This window comes from Phalangium opilio, unplaced genomic scaffold, assembly GCF_054372755.1.
Source record: "Phalangium opilio isolate 3A_F unplaced genomic scaffold, DU_Popi_V2 ptg000217l_1, whole genome shotgun sequence".
NCBI classification, from domain to species: domain Eukaryota; kingdom Metazoa; phylum Arthropoda; class Arachnida; order Opiliones; family Phalangiidae; genus Phalangium; species Phalangium opilio.
Window position 1 is genome coordinate 4,072,168 of NW_028324218.1, and position 18,085 is coordinate 4,090,252.

The following is an 18,085-nucleotide window of genomic DNA, read 5'->3' on the forward strand; positions in this document are numbered from 1 at the left end:
TTCGAAGTTACCACGACTTCCTGCACTAAAGTCTTTATTATAAAGGTAAATAAACTAAATAAACATATAAACGCAATGTGTAAACTAACTCAAAACTTGCAAAAAGAGCCTCAGGCGACCCGCTTACTTTCTGCACACTCTATTTGCCATTGCTACAATTAAAATTGAGTGTAAAAATCAAGTGTTTATATTTGAAGGTAAGAAAAAAAAGTGTTTAGAATTATTCAAACCCACCCTAATTATAATGTAAATAAATAAACACGACGTAAACAACACTTGTCATCAAAACACACAAGTTCACACTCCCTAATTTACCATCATCAAATTTAAATTTCAAACAACTTAAGAGCTCCTTTTATATACATACAGGGTGTTTCTGATAAGTCTGAAGCCATAAATTAAGGTATTGTGTTCTATAGGAAATCAATTTTGAGTCAAAAATGTAACTTTTAACTCAATTTTGTTAATTTGCCACAAGGGACACTGTTTTCGAGAATTATGATTTGATCAGACTTATCAAAAACACCCTGTATATTTTAGAGAAGTCTCAAGAATCTCAAGATTCTCATTCGGACATTCACCTTGGGTTTTTTGATTTTTTAGTTCAATTTGACCCTAATAATTCAAGCAAATCCAACGTAAAATATTCTTAAGATATTTACAGCTTTTTAAGAAGCTTCTTGTAATGTATTTTGTATAATATAGAAAAAGGGTTCTTAATGTAGGAAGTGTTCAGACTACATGGTCTAAATATTTTCCATAAAAAAAAATGAAAATGTGTTTTATATAGTATAAATTGAGAAATAGCAAAGAAATAAAATATCAATTTGGAATTTTGATTTTTTCTTCATACAATTTAATTTCGAATACAAGGTTCAGACCAAATTTTTATATTGAAAATCCCTTATTTTCCTAGCTTATCCCTGACCAAATTTTACCAATATCCCTGACCTTTAAACCCTGGAATATTCTGTGTTAAGATAGGATGAGGAGAAACTTTCATTACTCTTTCAATAAAGACTTATCCCCAGAAATTTTACCCACTAAAATCAAATTCCCTGACTTTGCTGAAACTTTTAATTAAAATTCCCTGACCTTTTCGTCCATTTTTAAATTCCCTTACCTTTTCCAGGTTTTCCCTGACCCTAGGCAACCCTAACTAGACTTATTTGGCAATAGCTAAGTCCGACATAGCCGCCCCTGCATCACATCCCTCAGAGTCAGAGTTAGGCCTGGAAAGCTATAGAATCAACGCAGCAGTGTGTGATCACGTGACTCTCTTGGTCGGTTTCCCTAGATATGGGTTAGCGGGTCGTTCGGCGGCCATTTTGATAATAAAACCTTCTCCACCATCACCCCATTGGAGAGGAGCCTTGCTCCCTTAACCCTAAATTGACGGCTTCCCCTTCTCACATCCGGGTCAGGAGAAAGGCGGGTAAAGCGGTTCGAAGGACAGTTACACACACATACTCTCTCTAGCTCTATCTCTCTGTGTGTACCCGGAAAACGACCTTAACCTGACATTGTAATGGAAAGTGGCCATGAATTGATGCTTCTATTTAAAAGGGTATAAGGTTAACTTGGGTCATGGTAAGGTACGTGTGTTTCGGTAGGTCTTCCCCTCTGACCTGTTCTACTTTGCATATTGGAGATATGCGCACGGATTCAGGGATAGATGGGAAGTGTTTACAACATGGAGAGAAAGGAGTTCTATGTGTAGAATGATGCTTAAATGGAAAGGGTTTTGAATACGTAATATTAATGTTGATGAGGAACTTGTATTTGCAAGGAAGGGTATATTGCACGAGATTTAATTGATTATATCGGAGATTGCACGCGATTTGATTTATGGTAAGGTTAAAGTTGAAGGCTAAGTTTTGAATTTGATTTATTTCAAACGTTTTTGTGGGGAAGTATTTTTGGAGTTTAAACTAGTTTTTGCCGTGTTTTGGAGTCCATAAGTATTTGTGCAAAGTGTTCTGGAGTCTTTTACATATTGTGCAATGTGTTTCTGAAAGCTATTTAATTTTGAGCAACGTTTTCTGCAGACTATTCAATTTTGAGCAACGTTTTCTGCAGGCTATTTAATTTTGAGCAACGTTTTCTGCAGCCTATTTCATTTTGAGCAAAGTTTTCTGCAGCCTATTTCATATTGAGCAGCGTTTTCTGCAGCCTATTTCATATTGTGCAATGTTTTCTGCAGCCTATTTCATTTTGTGCAATGTTTTCTGCAGCCTATTTCATTTTGAGCAACATTTTCTACAGGCTATTTCATTTTTTGAAATGTGTTTCTAAGCATATCACATTTTGTGCAAAATATTTCGAAATATACCACATTTTGTACAACAAAATGTTTTGAGGCACATTACCAATATTTTTTCCCCCATAAACTTTGTAAAACCTCGACAACAAAATTCCATTGGTAAACAAAAGAACCCTAATGGGATGTTTGGCTGGAGATTGGATAGTAGTGTTGATGGGGGCGGCCGAGGTAACAGGGGAGTCTTGCAGAAAGATTGACCCAGTTTCGCGCAATATCGACCCCAAATTTGACCCAGACGTCAAGGGAAAGGGTCACAGACGAAAAAAATTCAACTAGAGCGCTTACGAGCTTTGAACTAAACCATGCAACTCATTTACATAGCTACAAAAACAGAGGTTGAACTAAAAAAATTAAAACCAAAAGTGAAACGTATATATTGCAGTTAAAACCTAAAAACGCAAATATCTTTTGAACAAAACATGTTAGAAACAAAATGAATGTACCAACCCCAAGTAGACATTCTCTAGATTATAACATTAAAATACGATTAAATTCGAAGCATAATTAGATTAATAACAACGCAAATAAATACTTTGCAAATGTATTTTCTACAACCCCTTGTAAGTTCGCTTTCCCTTGATACCAAATTAACATTAAAATATCTTTTGAACTAAAACTGTTAGAGATAAAATGAAAGTACCAATCCAAAGTAGACCTTCTCTACATCATTATATTAAAATATCTTTAAATTCCGAGCATAATTAAGTTAATTACAACGCAAATAAATACTTTGCAAATGTTTTTTCTACAACCCCTTGTAAGTTCGCTTTCCCTTGATACCAAATTAACATTAAAAATTTTAATTATTATAAAAAATAGGGTATTATAGGACCTTCAATGAAATTATAGCATAGGATAATATAAAAATAAAGGATTTTACAGGATTTTTAAGACCACTGTACTCCTTGTAAAAAATTACATTTTAGAGTCGAAATTGTTCAAAAAACATACAACTTAATTTATTTAGTTTATAAAACCAAACCAAGGCTTAATAAAAATAAATAAAAATAAAAGTTTACAAAAGCCTAGACCATAATCACTTTTAAAAGTATAGAGACTGACTGAAGTAACAGATATTAAAATTCTTCATGACTAAGAAAATAGAACGAATTACAATCTTAAGTGCAGGAATCAGGACCCGCCCTTAAGTTCACCTTAAAAATAGAGCAAGGTCGATAAGAACAGCCCCAGAAGATGTAATGGTAAGAGTTTAGCACTTGGGCAGTCAGAAAAGTGTTCAAAGTGAGTGAGTGAGTGACTGAGTGGCACTGGTACACAGTGACTGGTCGATTTTGGGCATCTCCCGCCAAAAAGTAGGTCACTAGACTTTAAGCCCAAAGGGTCATTATACCGGAAGACGTACAACGGCCATTTTTGAGAGCTAGCTTTATTATATATATATATACATGTTTAATAAATCGATATTGTCACGTGATGCGCATGCGCCGTTAATATACCGGCGCGTGAATCGAAGCAGTACCTTTACGCGGGAAATTCCAAAAAAATTATGAAGTAAGGTTGCTGGATGGTACAAGGCCACGTGGTTAAATTTAAAGGGAAGGTGAAGTAATTTTTTTTACCTTTTTTTTAATTATTCAATATAATTGGATAAGGTACAATTAAGACTATAAATTAAAATATAAAAGATGAAGTAAGGTTGCCACGTGGTTAATTTTAAAGGTAAGGTAAAGTAATTCTTATTTTTTGGAATGTTTTAGTATAATTTTATAAGGTACAAGTAGGGCTAAAAATTGAAGAAAAAAATAATGAAGTAAGGTTCCCGACGTTACAAGACCACGTGGCTAATTTTAAAGGGAAGGTGAACTAATATTTTTGGTATTATTTAGTAAAATTTTTTAAGGGCTTAAAACCGAAGAAAATAATTAAGGTTTCCGACGTTACAAGACCACGTGGCTAATTTTAAAGGGAAGGTGAAGTAAATATTTTTTGGGGATTATTTTGTATTATTGGATAAGGTACAAATAGGGCTAGAAATTAAAAAAATAAATTAAATAAATAAATATATAAAAATGCTGCAGTAAGGTTGCGGACGTTACAAGACCACGTGACTAATTTTAAAGGGTAGGTGAAATTAAATTTATTATTATCAATTTAATTTATTTGAAAAGCCCTAGTAGGGTGTTGTCATACAGAGGAAATAAACTGGAATTGAATTGAATTATTTTGCTTCATTGGATAAGGTACAAGCTGGACTATCACATCCTCAACACCCCTTGACCTCCAATCCAAAGTTAAGGGGTCAAAAGTGCAATAAGGGCAAGTTTTATGCAAATTTTAGCTCAAATTAATTATAAACTAAATATTTGCAGAGAAACCAAGGCACAGGGGTGGGAAGTTGCCATCTTAGGCATCACCTAAAACTTTAAGAGTTAAATTCCTTCCATATAAGCTTGGGAATTGGGATGTTGGTATATGACGTCACGGAGTATTCGTTACGCGTCACAGTGAGTGACTCACAACACATATAAATATAATCGGTTCCCAAACAAGTACCGTACTCGGGGTTTGGGTAAGAGACAGAAAATCGTAGCTTCTAATTTTTATCTAAGGAGGAGTTTATTTTTAGACCTAAGTCATTAATATGCTTTAAAAAATAAACCCAAACCGAAAAACTCTGAATTCAGTTTCCTGTATTCCAAGAAAATTAACCAAAATACAAAATACAGGGTGTTCATTACAAAAAAAGGGTTAAGGGCAATTATAGTTTGCCGAAGTACAATCATGCAGTGGGATGCATCCAGGGATGGTAAGTTCTATGGCAAATCAATCAATCAATCAATCAATCTCGAGTCCGAAAATGTTCAATACATCTATACTTCTATGACCACACCGATTTTGTTTGACCCCCCATAAGGGACATGTACTATACACCCCCTAACACAAGTTAAAGTTATGAACATTGATTGGAAACAGTGTTTTACGGATGACCCCCTTAATTAAATTTAACGTAAGAAACAATGAAATAAGGGGGTCATCCGTAAAAACACTGTTTCCAATCAATGTTCATAACTTTAACTTGTGTTAGGGGGGTGAATAGTACATGGCCCTTATGTGGGGGGGGGGGGGTCAAACAAAATCGGTGTGGTCATAGAAGTATAGATGTATTGAACATTTTCGGACTCCAGATTGATTGATTGATTTCCCATAGAACTTACCATCCCTGGATGCATCCCACTGCATGATTGTACTTATACTGCAAACTATAATTACCCTACCCCTTTTTATAATGAATGAATATAACACCCTGTATTTCTAAATTAATTCACCAATTTAAAAACTTATGAAATTCATTCAGCGTCCCAATTTTCTAATTTTTCTTATAACAATTAATCAAATTTTAAACATGATTTCTGGAGGTATTGGAGACCCAATTTCTTTAATTTTTTTTTTAATATTATGTTTAAAAGAAATTTTCCATTCAATTCAAAATTTAAAATTTCGGGTGTGGTCCTATAGAATTATATATATATATATAATATTTTTTTTTAAATATCTAAGATTAAAAGCAAGTAGTGATTATTATATTAAACTTAAAACCTGTTCATTTTTATTTAAGAGAGTTAGGAAATGTTTTTAAATATTTATATTTTTAATTAGTACGCTATAATTTACCACCATGAGTGCTTCCAATTAAAAAACGCGTGTCTTTGGTTAATTATACGTATTTAAAAATGCAAGGAATTTACGAATTAATTAAAATCTGGTTTAATTTATGGAATTATCTCGTTAAAAACGAGCACCGTAAATTTAAAAAATATTCATGACAACCACTTTAAACTAATCTATATTTAATATAAATTTAAATAACATGAATAATAATAATAATACATAATTACATCAAATAAAATTAACCAACAACATGCCAACTATAACTATAAAAACTCTTCAAAGAAATAAATTAATTAATTATTTCTTACCTTTTAAAAATAATTTACATAAAAAACTTTAAAGTATGAAAAAGTCGCGATTTAAAAAGTCACAAAAAGTTTTTGATTTCAACACGTCACGTGACTCGATGACAATGACATCGATTCGCAAACCTTGACTACGATCTAACTAAGCCTAACCAAATCTTTTGGTAGGCCAAAAATAGGCACAGAGGCCTAACCACCGTTCTTAAGAACAACTATATCCAGAAAAGGGCCTTTTTTACTGGTTGCTAAGCAACAGAGTTGAACATCCTCGCTCACAGCCGGAGATAGCCCTTCTAGAGTAAAGAGGATCAGTATGGAGTATGGGGACGCTTCAGGCTCTTAAGAAAAATTACAATACAAAAACCACCCAAAAGTTGCATATCCCGCCAAAGTAATAATTAACAAATGAAACATTTCTAGTTCAATTAGCAATTAAATAATTTTCTCAACAATAAACTTAAAATAGTTCATCGATATACTCAAAATCTCTTAAAAACATAAGGAATACGCGTAAAAACCGCCCAATTCGTAAGTAACTCAGCCATATTGGGCTAGAAATCGCAAATATCTCCAACCATGTCGGGGAAAGCCTTGAAACGGAGTTCAACGACCTCTCGGTTCAGTCTGCAAGAGAGAGAAGCGACGAGTTAGGAGCAAGGAGGGGAAATCTATCTCGGAGGCGAGGCAACGACTCTCCTGATTCGGAGTAAAAGTGCGGCCAACCTGAGGTCATTACCACCGTGCAGTAGAACTAGACGTCAATCGAAATAGACCTTGGCTACTAGCGTACTAGCGTCGCCAGGGTGGGACCCAAATACCCCTTTGCTATCATATTAAATTCGAGTAAAGCATAGCGAAGAAGGCCATCATTCGAAGGCCTACTCTTGATTGACAGCATTTTCTTTCAGGTGACAACCCATATATCTTCATGACAGTCCATAAATATTGAATTATTCTTCGTGACAACCCATACAAACGGTTCAATTCTTCATGACAACCCATAAAAACGGTTCAATTCTTCATGACAACCCATAAAAACGGTTCAATTCTTCATGACAACCCATAAAAACGGTTCAATTCTTCATGACAACCCATAAAAACGGTTACATTCGTCATGACAACCCATAAAAACGGTTCCATTCGTCATGACAGCTCGTAATAACGGTTCCATTCGTCATGACAGCTCGTAATAACGGTTCCATTCGTCATGACAGCTCGTAATAACGGTTCCATTCGTCATGACAGCTCGTAATAACGGTTCCATTCGTCATGACAGCTCGTAATAACGGTTCCATTCGTCATGACAGCTCGTAAGAACGGTTCCATTCGTCATGACAGCTCGTAAGAACGGTTCCATTCGTCATGACAGCTCGTAATAACGGTTCCATTCGTCATGACAGCTCGTAATAACGGTTCCATTCGTCATGACAGCTCGTAAGAACGGTTCGATTCGTCATGACAGCTCGTAAGAACGGTTCGATTCGTCATGACAGCTCGTAATAACGGTTCCATTCGTCATGACAGCTCGTAATAACGGTTCCATTCGTCATGACAGCTCGTAATAACGGTTCCATTCGTCATGACAGCTCGTAATAACGGTTCAATTCGTCATGACAGCTCGTAATAACGGTTCAATTCGTCATGACAGCTCGTAATAACGGTTCAATTCGTCATGACAGCTCGTAATAACGGTTCAATTCGTCATGACAGCTCGTAAGAACGGTTCAATTCGTCATGACAGCTCGTAAGAACGGTTCAATTCGTCATGACAGCTCGTAAAAATTGCTCAATTCGTCATGACAACTCGTAAAAATTGCTCAATTCGTCATGACAGCTCGTAAAAATTGCTCAATTCGTCATGACAGCTCGTAAAAATTGCTCAATTCGTCATGACAGCTCGTAAAAATTGCTCAATTCGTCATGACAGCTCGTAAAAATTGCTCATTTCGTCATGACAGATCATAAAAATTGCTCAATTCGTCATGACAGCTCGTAAAAACGGCTCAGTTCGTCATGACAGCTCGTAAAACCGGCTCAGTTCGTCATGACAGCTCGTAAAAACGGCTCAGTTCGTCATGACAGCTCGTAAAAACGGCTCAGTTCGTCATGACAGCTCGTAAAAACTATACAACTCTTCATGACAACTTGTAAAAACTTCAGTTCGTCATGACAGCTCGTAAAAACTATACAACTCTTCATGACAACTTGTAAAAACTTCAGTTCGTCATGACAGCTCGTAAAAACTATACAACTCTTCATGACAACTTGTAAAAACTTCAGTTCGTCATGACAACTCATAAAAACTATACAACTCTTCACGACAACTCATAAAAACTATACAACTCTTCACGACAACTCATAAAAACTATACAACTCTTCATGACAACTCATAAAAACTATACAACTCTTCATGACAACCAGCAATAACACTCAATACGTCATAAAAATTAACATTAGTTGTTTAATTACAAAAAAGGCCTAATTTCACATAAATATCATCATGTAGCAAGCAAAAATGGCTTCCTAACATGACATAATCATAATCCAACTTCATATTACGCCCTTCTCTAAATATACATATAGATTTTTTAAGTCTTGGGCAGAAAGGGTTAACAACGTAACACACGGGACAGCAGCAGAACTTGAAGAGTTTTAAGGCAGCTAGCTAGAGTAGTATATCCATGGCCATGGAACGAACGAATCAGCGGCATGAGCCAGAGAGTTCAACGAACTCTGGGAAGAATCCTATATCTATTGTGAAGCGAGCAAGGCAAGGCAAAGCCAACCTCTCTACACGATGTTACCAAAGTTACGTAGTAAAAGGAGCCCAACCACCGAATTTTTCGCGTTACCCATTGATTTTAGCTGCTCTAGCCTTGGCAAGCTTTTTCTACCAACCAAGAAGCGTATTGACAATTCACGTGATCGCATTCACGTGGAAAAGAGGCGTCGGACACTTCTTAAACCCTAAAATGGTTTTTATGATCAAAATCTTTTTTGGCCTGTGTGAAATTAGCTTCCAAATTTTTATCACTAAAGATTTTAAGTGTTTTGAATTAATTTTATGGGTATAGCTATCCGACTCCTTGGATGTGGAAAATTCATGAAATTTTATTGCATGTGGAAACAAGGCGTCGGACACTAGTTAAATTTTGACCTAATTTTATACCTATGAAGCCTACGCCATTAATTTTAAGGGTACAGCTATCCGACTTCTTGGATTTGGAAAATTCACGAGATTTTATTGCACGTGGAAACAAGGCGTAGGACACTTGTTAAATTTTGACCTAATTTTATACCTACGAAGCCTACGCTATTAAATTTATAGGCATAACTATCCGACATCTTGGAAAGAGAATTTCTTACTTTCTTAGGGATGGTTTGTGTTGTCATGGTTACTAAACTTACAAGAGATGGAATAAGGTACTACATGAAGGTTGTATAATTCTTTTTTTTTTTAGGGGAGCGTTTTGAGGTGTGACAACTGGTGGAGATTGTAACTGTGATTAGAATGATTTGTTTAATGCAGTTGTCATCGGCAGTTATGAAGTTAATAAATTTGTTTTCTAAAGTCAGTGAAAAATGTTCATTTTCATGAAAGCATACGAAATTGGTTCATTTCTTCGTGAAAACCAATAAAATTTGTCCATTTCTTCGTGACAACCAATTAAATTTGTCCATTTCTTCGTGACAACCAATTAAATTTGTCCATTTCTTCGTGACAACCAATAAAATTCGTCCATTTCTTCGTGACAACCAATAAAATTCGTCCATTTCTTCGTGACAACCAATAAAATTCGTCCATTTCTTCGTGACAACCAATTAAATTTGTCCTTTTCTTCATGACAACCATCAAAACCCCAATAAATAAATAAATAAATAAAAACTACCCGAAAATTTTCCACACCCAAAATATCTCCCAATAACTAATATAAAAAAATAACGTTCAAAATCAAATCAAATAAAACCTAATCAACAAATTCTTTCCCCTTATCAGTTATCACTTCGAATTTTTTTTAAATCATACTAACAAGCAACTATTTCCTGATCATGACACTTAAAGATATAAAGGCAGAAGAACAAGCATTTAAAAAAAATTGTATCAAATAAAATGCTCGTCACGTGGTACTTCAAACCCTTCCCAATCAAAAACAGATATAAAAAAAATTATTCCAAGAGGAAAGTTGCTCCATCCATAGTCGACATTAGTCTCTTCCGCCTAGCCTAACCTACTTTCAAATACTCAGGAATGCATACAGACTATTGGAATAATTGCGTAGCCGTATTTTCACTCAACGTATCTAATCTAGGCAGATTTTGTTTAAAGAGCTAGCAAGACTAATCATTATATATTTAACAGGGATAGATTTAATTTTAGAAGTAGGAATGGAGAACAGAGTAGTAATGTGGGCGCGCGTCAAAGTCCCGGACCCCCCTTTAACGGGACGGGGGGGGGGTTTGAAAGAAGAGGCGGGTGGGTCATAGCGACAGAGGTTAAAATTAATTACCTCTGTATTTTTCGCCGTCCCCGTCAGCAACGTCATCAAAACGTAGTTTAAAACTGAGCCAATAAGATAATTTTAAATTTTCGTGACGTGTTGGAGGGAGGGGCTCTATACTGGGTGGTCTATGAGTCGGACAACTGAAGTAAATACTAACCGTTCCGTTCTCCATTCCTACTTCTAAAATTAAATCTATGCCCGATATGACCAATTTATAATCTATCTCGCAAGTTGCAACGCCTTGTACGCACGCTTAGGAACTCGCGTTGCTACCCAAGCAACCAATGAAAATAGAGAGCTTTCAGTTGGAGGAGGAGCAGAGTCTCGTGACATAATTTACGCCGCCATATTGGTGGGTTTAAAGCAGGAATAAAGCTGAGACCACCCAATATGGCTACCAAACAGCGGTAAGACTTACTACTATCCCATCTGAAAGCTCTCTATATCACAACTAGAAAGATGCCATAAAAATTATCAGAGGCGTGGCTTCACGGATAGTAAGTTTTCAAACCCCTCCCACAAAACCCAAATTCATATAATAAAAATCAACATGGCATAAACGGTACCGAAATTATTCCTAGTAGCTGTATGCATTCCTGCGCTAATACAAATAGGAAAATTGGGAACTCGATTATTTACATCCCATACCTCGTTGGCACCATTTTTAAAAAGAAAAAAATAAAATAAAATATATCTGTGCCTTTGCCAATGTATGGCCTGGTTTTATTTCACATAGACTCTTTTGTTGTCGAGGTCTCTATGTATCTTATTTGTAGATCAACCAGTTTCGATTTTGATTGTGACGAAGTCGTTTTTTTTGCTAAAAGACCTAAAGCTATATGGTAGGTACTAAAGGAAGGTAGTAACTGAAATCCGTTGCCGCCGTTTGGTACCAGGATAATTTCTTTTTTTTTAAATTATTATTTGAATGGGAAAACACTTTTTAAATATAAGTGAAAGGGTTAAATTTAAATTTAGAAAGAATAAAAATTAAAAAATATTTTCCGTTTATAGAGGGATTATTTTTGGAACTGTAACTGGTTTATTTATGGTTGTATGTATGTATGTATGTTTATCTCCAGTTTTGAAGGGGTTTTTTTGTGGGTTTTTATGTACTAAAAGGGGTAAGTTAATTTAATTTTCTAACCCCCCCCCCCGTTTCTTAATTTTAACTGCGCATGCGCTTAACAGGGAACAGGGTTACCAGTATTTTTTTATTATTGCTGGCATCTCCTGAATACATCATTCGGATTTGGAACTGAACTGAATAGAATTCTACAAGAGCTTATTTCAGTCTGTTGTAAATATCAAATGACTGGCAACACTTGTATAGTCACAAGTAACAAATCTTTCTTACAATTACAACCACGTGACACGCCATCAGAAGCTACAAGTACGCATTAACTTTCAGGACTTAAAAAAACCCTTTCAAAGACAGCCTTAATTACACCCAAACAAATCATAAAAATATCTTAAATCTTCTTCCAAAATTTGCATATTTATTTTATAAACTTTCCCTCTCCGTTGAAGAAGCCCCACTATGGAGGAAACTTAAGTTCAACCGCTGTTCCAAAATTCCACCTCCAAGGGAGATCAGGGTTAGAGAACAAGCCCCGACCGACCTCCCGCCAAAACTTCTCTTTTACCCATTTCTACTCTACTACTAGTGAGTGCGGGAGCCAGCCAGTAGAAAGAAACCCCAAAAGTGTATTATGGTTACTGAATACTATAGTACATGAGATGGGGCCTAAAAAGCCCAGAGAAAACTAAACTTGGGGAGTCTGTGGGCTGGGGTGAAGGAATTTTCAAACTTCCGGACGCGTAAAAAGTTAAAACTGATTTGATACAGACAAGAGAGAGATATGCAAATTTTAATTTACAACCCACACAAAAAAGTGACTCTATAATGTCTAGACAACTTCGTTGAGAAACAAATTTCAATTTTCACTTATTTTCTTTTAAATTTTAAACAGTTAAAAATAGGCTAAACACTTGTTGCATTCAAAATTATAATTTTTTTTTTTTTTTTTTTTGTTCCGGAGGGGGGTGACGAGCTAGGGCTCAAAAAGCCTTACAGCTCCGTGAATAAATCTAGTAATTAAAAACCTAGAAACTGGCGCAGTTTGGACTTAAAAACAGGGAGAGATCTGACCGTTACAATTTCTGAAGGGAGGGAGTTCCAAATAGGGATCGACCGACGAAAAAAAGAGTGCTTCAGCTGGTCTTTGCGGGCATATTGGTGAAATAATTTCCGACTGTGACCCCTCGTGGGGGCATCAAAGGGAGGGGGGGTGAAATAACGTTGCGTAGGGGAAGTTAAGATTTTGAATAAGGCCAGAAGGTCAAAATAGGTACGGCGGGTTTTTAATGAAGTCCAACCAAGTGTAGAGAGTCGAGTGGCCCTGGGTTGATGTCGCAAGCGGGATGGTAGACGAGATAGAGAACCTTGTACATTGTCGAGGAGTTTAACATCAAGGGCAGAATGAGGGTTCCAGATAGGACACCCAAATTCCAGTACGGGGCGGACGTAGCAAGTGTAAAGCCGGGTAAGAAGTTCAGGTGTGAGATTGGGGAAATTGGCCTTAATGGTAGCTATGAGACCTTTCGCACGACCACATATTTTTTGGATGTGAGAGTGGAATTTCAGATTATGATCGACCTGAATGCCTAAGTCACGACATTCATTAACGCGGCGGATATTATGACCAGAAAGAAAATAAGGGGAGGGTAAGCCAGTGTCGGAAGGCGAAATTTGTATGGTTAGGACTTGGGATTTTGATTCGTTAAAGTGAAGGCCGTTTCGAGAGGACCAAGCCTCGAGCCTACGGAGATCAGTTTGTAAAGTGAGGACATCAGAATAGGATGTTATGACGCGATAAATTTTAAGGTCATCAGCGAACAGACACAGGGGCGATGTAAGTTCAAGAGGAAGGTCGTTGATGTATAAGAGGAACAGTAAAGGGCCTAGTACACTACCCTGAGGGACTCCACTTGTAACGGGTAAAAAGTCGCTCAGGGAGTCTTCAACGCGGACCGCCTGTGTACGGTGGAGTAGATAGGACTCAAGCCATTGGTAAATGTTGTTGGTAACTCCGTAGGATCGAAGTTTAGCTAGAAGGCGATGGTGTGGGACTGAGTCAAAGGCCTTGGCTATATCGAGATAAATAATATCAACCCGCGAATTATTGTCAACGGCCTCAAGCCAGGTGTGGAGGCCAGAGAGTAAGTTTGACTCAACCGACTTGCATGGTAGAAACCCATGTTGGAAATGGGTAAGGCGCGGGCTAAGTTGGGCTAAGAGGGAGGAATACAAACACTTTTCAAGTACCTTGCACACGGCTGAAGTCAAACTAATTGGTCGATAGTTTGCCGCATCGCTTTTAACACCTTTGCCTTTAAATATCGGAGTGATATGGGCAATGCACCAGTCTTGGGGGAGGGAACCAGTAGTGAGAGAGGTATTGAGAAGGTAGGATAGGGGGGTAGACAGGCTGAAGGCACAATTCTTTAGCAATCGGTTGGGGATCCCATCTGGGCCAGATGCACTTTTGACATCTAGTTTGCGCAGAATAGCGCGAACGTCGCGGGGGTGGGACTGAAAATCAGGCATCGGAGCTGAGAGGCTTTCCGGGAGGTGTCCAGTGTAAGAGGCAGTGGTGTTAAAATTTTTAACAAGGGTTTGGTTTAAACAGGTAGCCATAGCTAAGTTTGAGTCCGTTTTATCACCGTTCGAGAGTTTGATATTTAGGCGAGATGGTAGGGCGCGGATGTTTTTCCGTACAAAACGATAAAAGGCGCGAGGGTTAGTTTTAACATTTTTTAGTTTACGTAAGTTAGAGTTTGATTTGGCTTTGGATAGGAGAACTTTTACGAGTTTAACTTGGGTTTTGTAGAGAGGTCGGAGGTGATCATAGGCCACCTGGTTGTTAGATGCACTGGCATGTTGAAGTTTTTTCCAAAGTTTCTCTTTTTTGCGTATGGCGCGCTTAGTCGAGGGAGTGATCCAAGGTTTATCATGACGGTTAGCGGAATGATCGTAAAGAGGGACAGCTTTGGAGACACATTGGAAGAGCGTTGATTTAAAAAATTTCCAGGCATCTTCAATTGGCAGATGTAATAAGGGCAACCAATCCACTTTGGCAAGCATGAGATTCAGTTTGTTGTAGTCACCGCGGGTGTAGTCGAAGTCATGATGGAACTTCGGGTGCGAGGCGGCCGTGCCGAGTAGTGGAAACTCGACATGTAATGTGACGTGGTCGCTCCCACCAACCGGAGGAAGTTCAGTTAGTTGGGGGGAGACATTAGCCTTGGTGAGAACGAGGTCCAGAATATTGAACCCGGGTGTGCGACACTGACTGTAACGAGTGGGAAAAGTCACGTGCTGGGTAAGGGCAGAGGCGGTGATTACGGTGATGAGGTCAGTATGTGACTCGGAGGAGCCAGGCCCAGGGGTTAGTGTATCCCAGGTGATGGCAGGGAGATTGAAATCTCCTGTGATAATTATGTCCAAGCTACGGGAACTGACCCTTTGGATATCTTCAAGAAGCCAGCGTGTTGACTCTACGGAGGTATTAGGGGGGCGGTAAACGCAACCTAAAGTTACCCAGGTCGGTGAGCCGGGTGGCTTTAATTCAACCCAGAGTGATTCGGCGTGGCGCGGTTGAAATTTAAGTTGATGATATATGAAGGTTTGACTCACATAGATAAGAATGCCACCGCCAGCTTTATGGGGTCTGTCTTGACGAAGTAGAGAATAGCCTGGGAGATTGTAAATCGCATCATCTTGCGTGGGTGAGGCCCAAGATTCCGAGATACAAATACAATCTGCGTGCCAAACTGAGGTGAGGGATTGGAGTTCTTTACGCTTGCCGTAGAGACTCTGGGCGTTGAAGTAGACGATTGTTAAGCTAGAGTTGCGGGTAGAAGGTGCGGTTGACGAGGTGAGATGGGGCGAGGTTTGGTGGGTGACTAGTTTTTTTGTGAGGACAACTGGGAACGCGAATTTGAAGACTGGGTTGGCAAAAAGGAAGACAGGGATTGTGATGGTGAGGGTAACGAGTTGACGGGGTGGGAGTGGGGAGCATTTCGTAGAGGCTCAAGACTGACGATTTTCCCCTGTCGAATGGTAAGGTCAGTTTCACCTTGAGAACGGCGATTTCGAAGTTCGGCGACGAGGCGCTTCCGGGTCGCACGCTGCTCAGCAGAACGGTCGGGAGCAACGGGGTACTCAAATTCACGTTGGCGACAGTAGTAGTTAATTTGGCGTACAAAAAATTGGCGATGGCTCACTGATTGAAAGGTAAGCCGCAGGGGGCGATTCTGGCCTGGCTGGTAAGGGCCAAGTCTATCGAAGGTTATGCGTGAGCATTGAGAATAACTAAAGTCAAGGTACTGCAGGGTTTCGTAGATAAAGTCACGGTCATGGTAATAGTCATTAGTATCAGGTACGTGGAAGAGTAATGCATTGTACTTGCGGGCATCAATTTCACTCTGGACAGTGAGTACGGACGGAGACGCTTGCATGAGTGATGGGGCGGGCTGAGGCGCCACAATAGAGGGTAGACTAGTTTTCAACGCGAGTATTTCATCACTTTGGGCTTGGAATTGATCTGTGAGTATAGAATTAAAAGACTTGAGGGCCTCTAATTCCTCCGTTATGGAGGTAAGGGTAGGCGTTGCGGACTGAGTCTTGATTTCGTCGAGGTCAGACCGAAGGGTCTTACAGTAAGCTTCAAGAGAATTGAAATCAGAGCGACTAAGATCAGACTGAGAGGTAGGGCAGCTGTCGTCCAGGGGTTTAGTGAGCGTTGAGTTGGTAATATGGTTTTCAAGACGAAAGAGATCATTCTTGAGATTTACGAGGTCATCTTGCAGGGCCGGTAAAGACGACGTTAGTGGGGCGAGAGTGAGCTTTGTCGAGTCCAATTCGCGAGAGAGGGTAGCAATGGCTTGAAGCATCTTCGGGCCCACTGTAATACATGTAGGGCAGAAGAAGACTAGATTATCACAGGGGTGAGCATTGTGAAAATCAAACAAGGCATCCGAGATGTTCACACAGGTTGTGTGACACCACACAAGGCAGGCTTCACATTGGAAAGCTTTGTGGTCATCATTAACCTCCAGCGTACACGAGGAGCAATGTGAAGAGTTGGATTTATGTGGTTTTTTCACGATTTTGGTGGGGGGGTTGTTAGCACGAGGTAATTTAGGACGCCCACGTTGCTTATTGTCCTTGGTAGGAACAGTTTGACTAGAGGATTCACTGAGAGGGACGGTTGAGATTGGCAAACCATTTGTTAGCGAGGAGTTAGTATTTGCTTGCTCCAAGGCGGAGAGATCACATAAGGCAGGAGTAGGAGATATCACAGTACCAGTAGGAGGATCATGAGCAGAATTGGGAATGACTTGGCGGGCTCCCGTTAGAGTATTGACCGCACTGACGGACGGAATAACATCCGTTTGCGACATGGTTAGCATGCCGTGACCAAGTTCTCAGATATGATGTTTAAATTGTTGTTGAAGAATGAAGAGATACTTAAGACTTAAATAATAGCCGAAGCATCGCGACTTCCCACGTTAAATTGCGAGCAAAAAACCTAATAAGCCTAAAACGCAATAAAACTAATATTTTTATCAACACTCACTAACTGCGTAAAAGGGTTAATAATACCGACTACTTTTGAATTTTGATAAAATAATGCATGCATGACCTTAGTTTAAATTTTATTTCTAAAGATAAGAAGGGAGATGCGATGCAATCATGCAACTGGGTCAAAATTGATAATGAAATATCAAATTTACGACTATAAAATCTCAAGGTAATTGTTATATAAACTTAATCTAAGAGTCATTTAAAAACCTCGGATTAATTAGGCTTAACAATAATATTCTCTAAGGGGTTGTAAATTTGTAAAACATTAACAAAGAAAAGGGGTCCTAGACTTAAAGTACGCCGAACTCTAGAGACTAGACCACGCGCTGCGCATGTAAAAACAAGTTGGGAAAACCAAAATATTACCTCTCCGAGTCAAGAGAAGGACTACCTACAAACTTATTTACCCAGTTATGGAAATGTTTCTTTTTTTTATGAACAAATACTGAAGTTAAAATTTATGAAATATTAAAGCAGTATACAAAGCATAGCAAATATACTGTAAATCAGACGACATTTTACATCCAATAAGGATATACTTGTACACATTAAAATCATCCGATGGGGGAAAAACGGGAAATGAAGAGATAAAACTTTGGAGGGATATTACCTTTACGTATTTGTAAAGGCCCAATTTGCTACTCCTCAACTGTATACCCTCTATGTTCAAAGC

At 38.4% G+C, this 18,085-nt stretch overlaps 1 protein-coding gene across 3 annotated transcripts in view; it reads right to left on the bottom strand.

Moving 5' to 3' along the window:
- LOC149615763 (SIN3-HDAC complex-associated factor) overlaps positions 1-18,085 on the bottom strand; it is a 52,625-nt gene that overhangs the window by 32,154 nt on the left and 2,386 nt on the right. The window contains exon 1 of one of the 3 annotated variants that reach the window (XM_089856603.1): positions 6,262-6,567. The exons of the other annotated variants lie outside the window; for them this stretch is intronic. The gene's annotated coding sequence lies outside the window, so the exon portion shown is untranslated. Of the gene's footprint in view, positions 1-6,261; positions 6,568-18,085 lie in introns of those variants that run through there. 3 annotated transcript variants of the gene reach the window in all.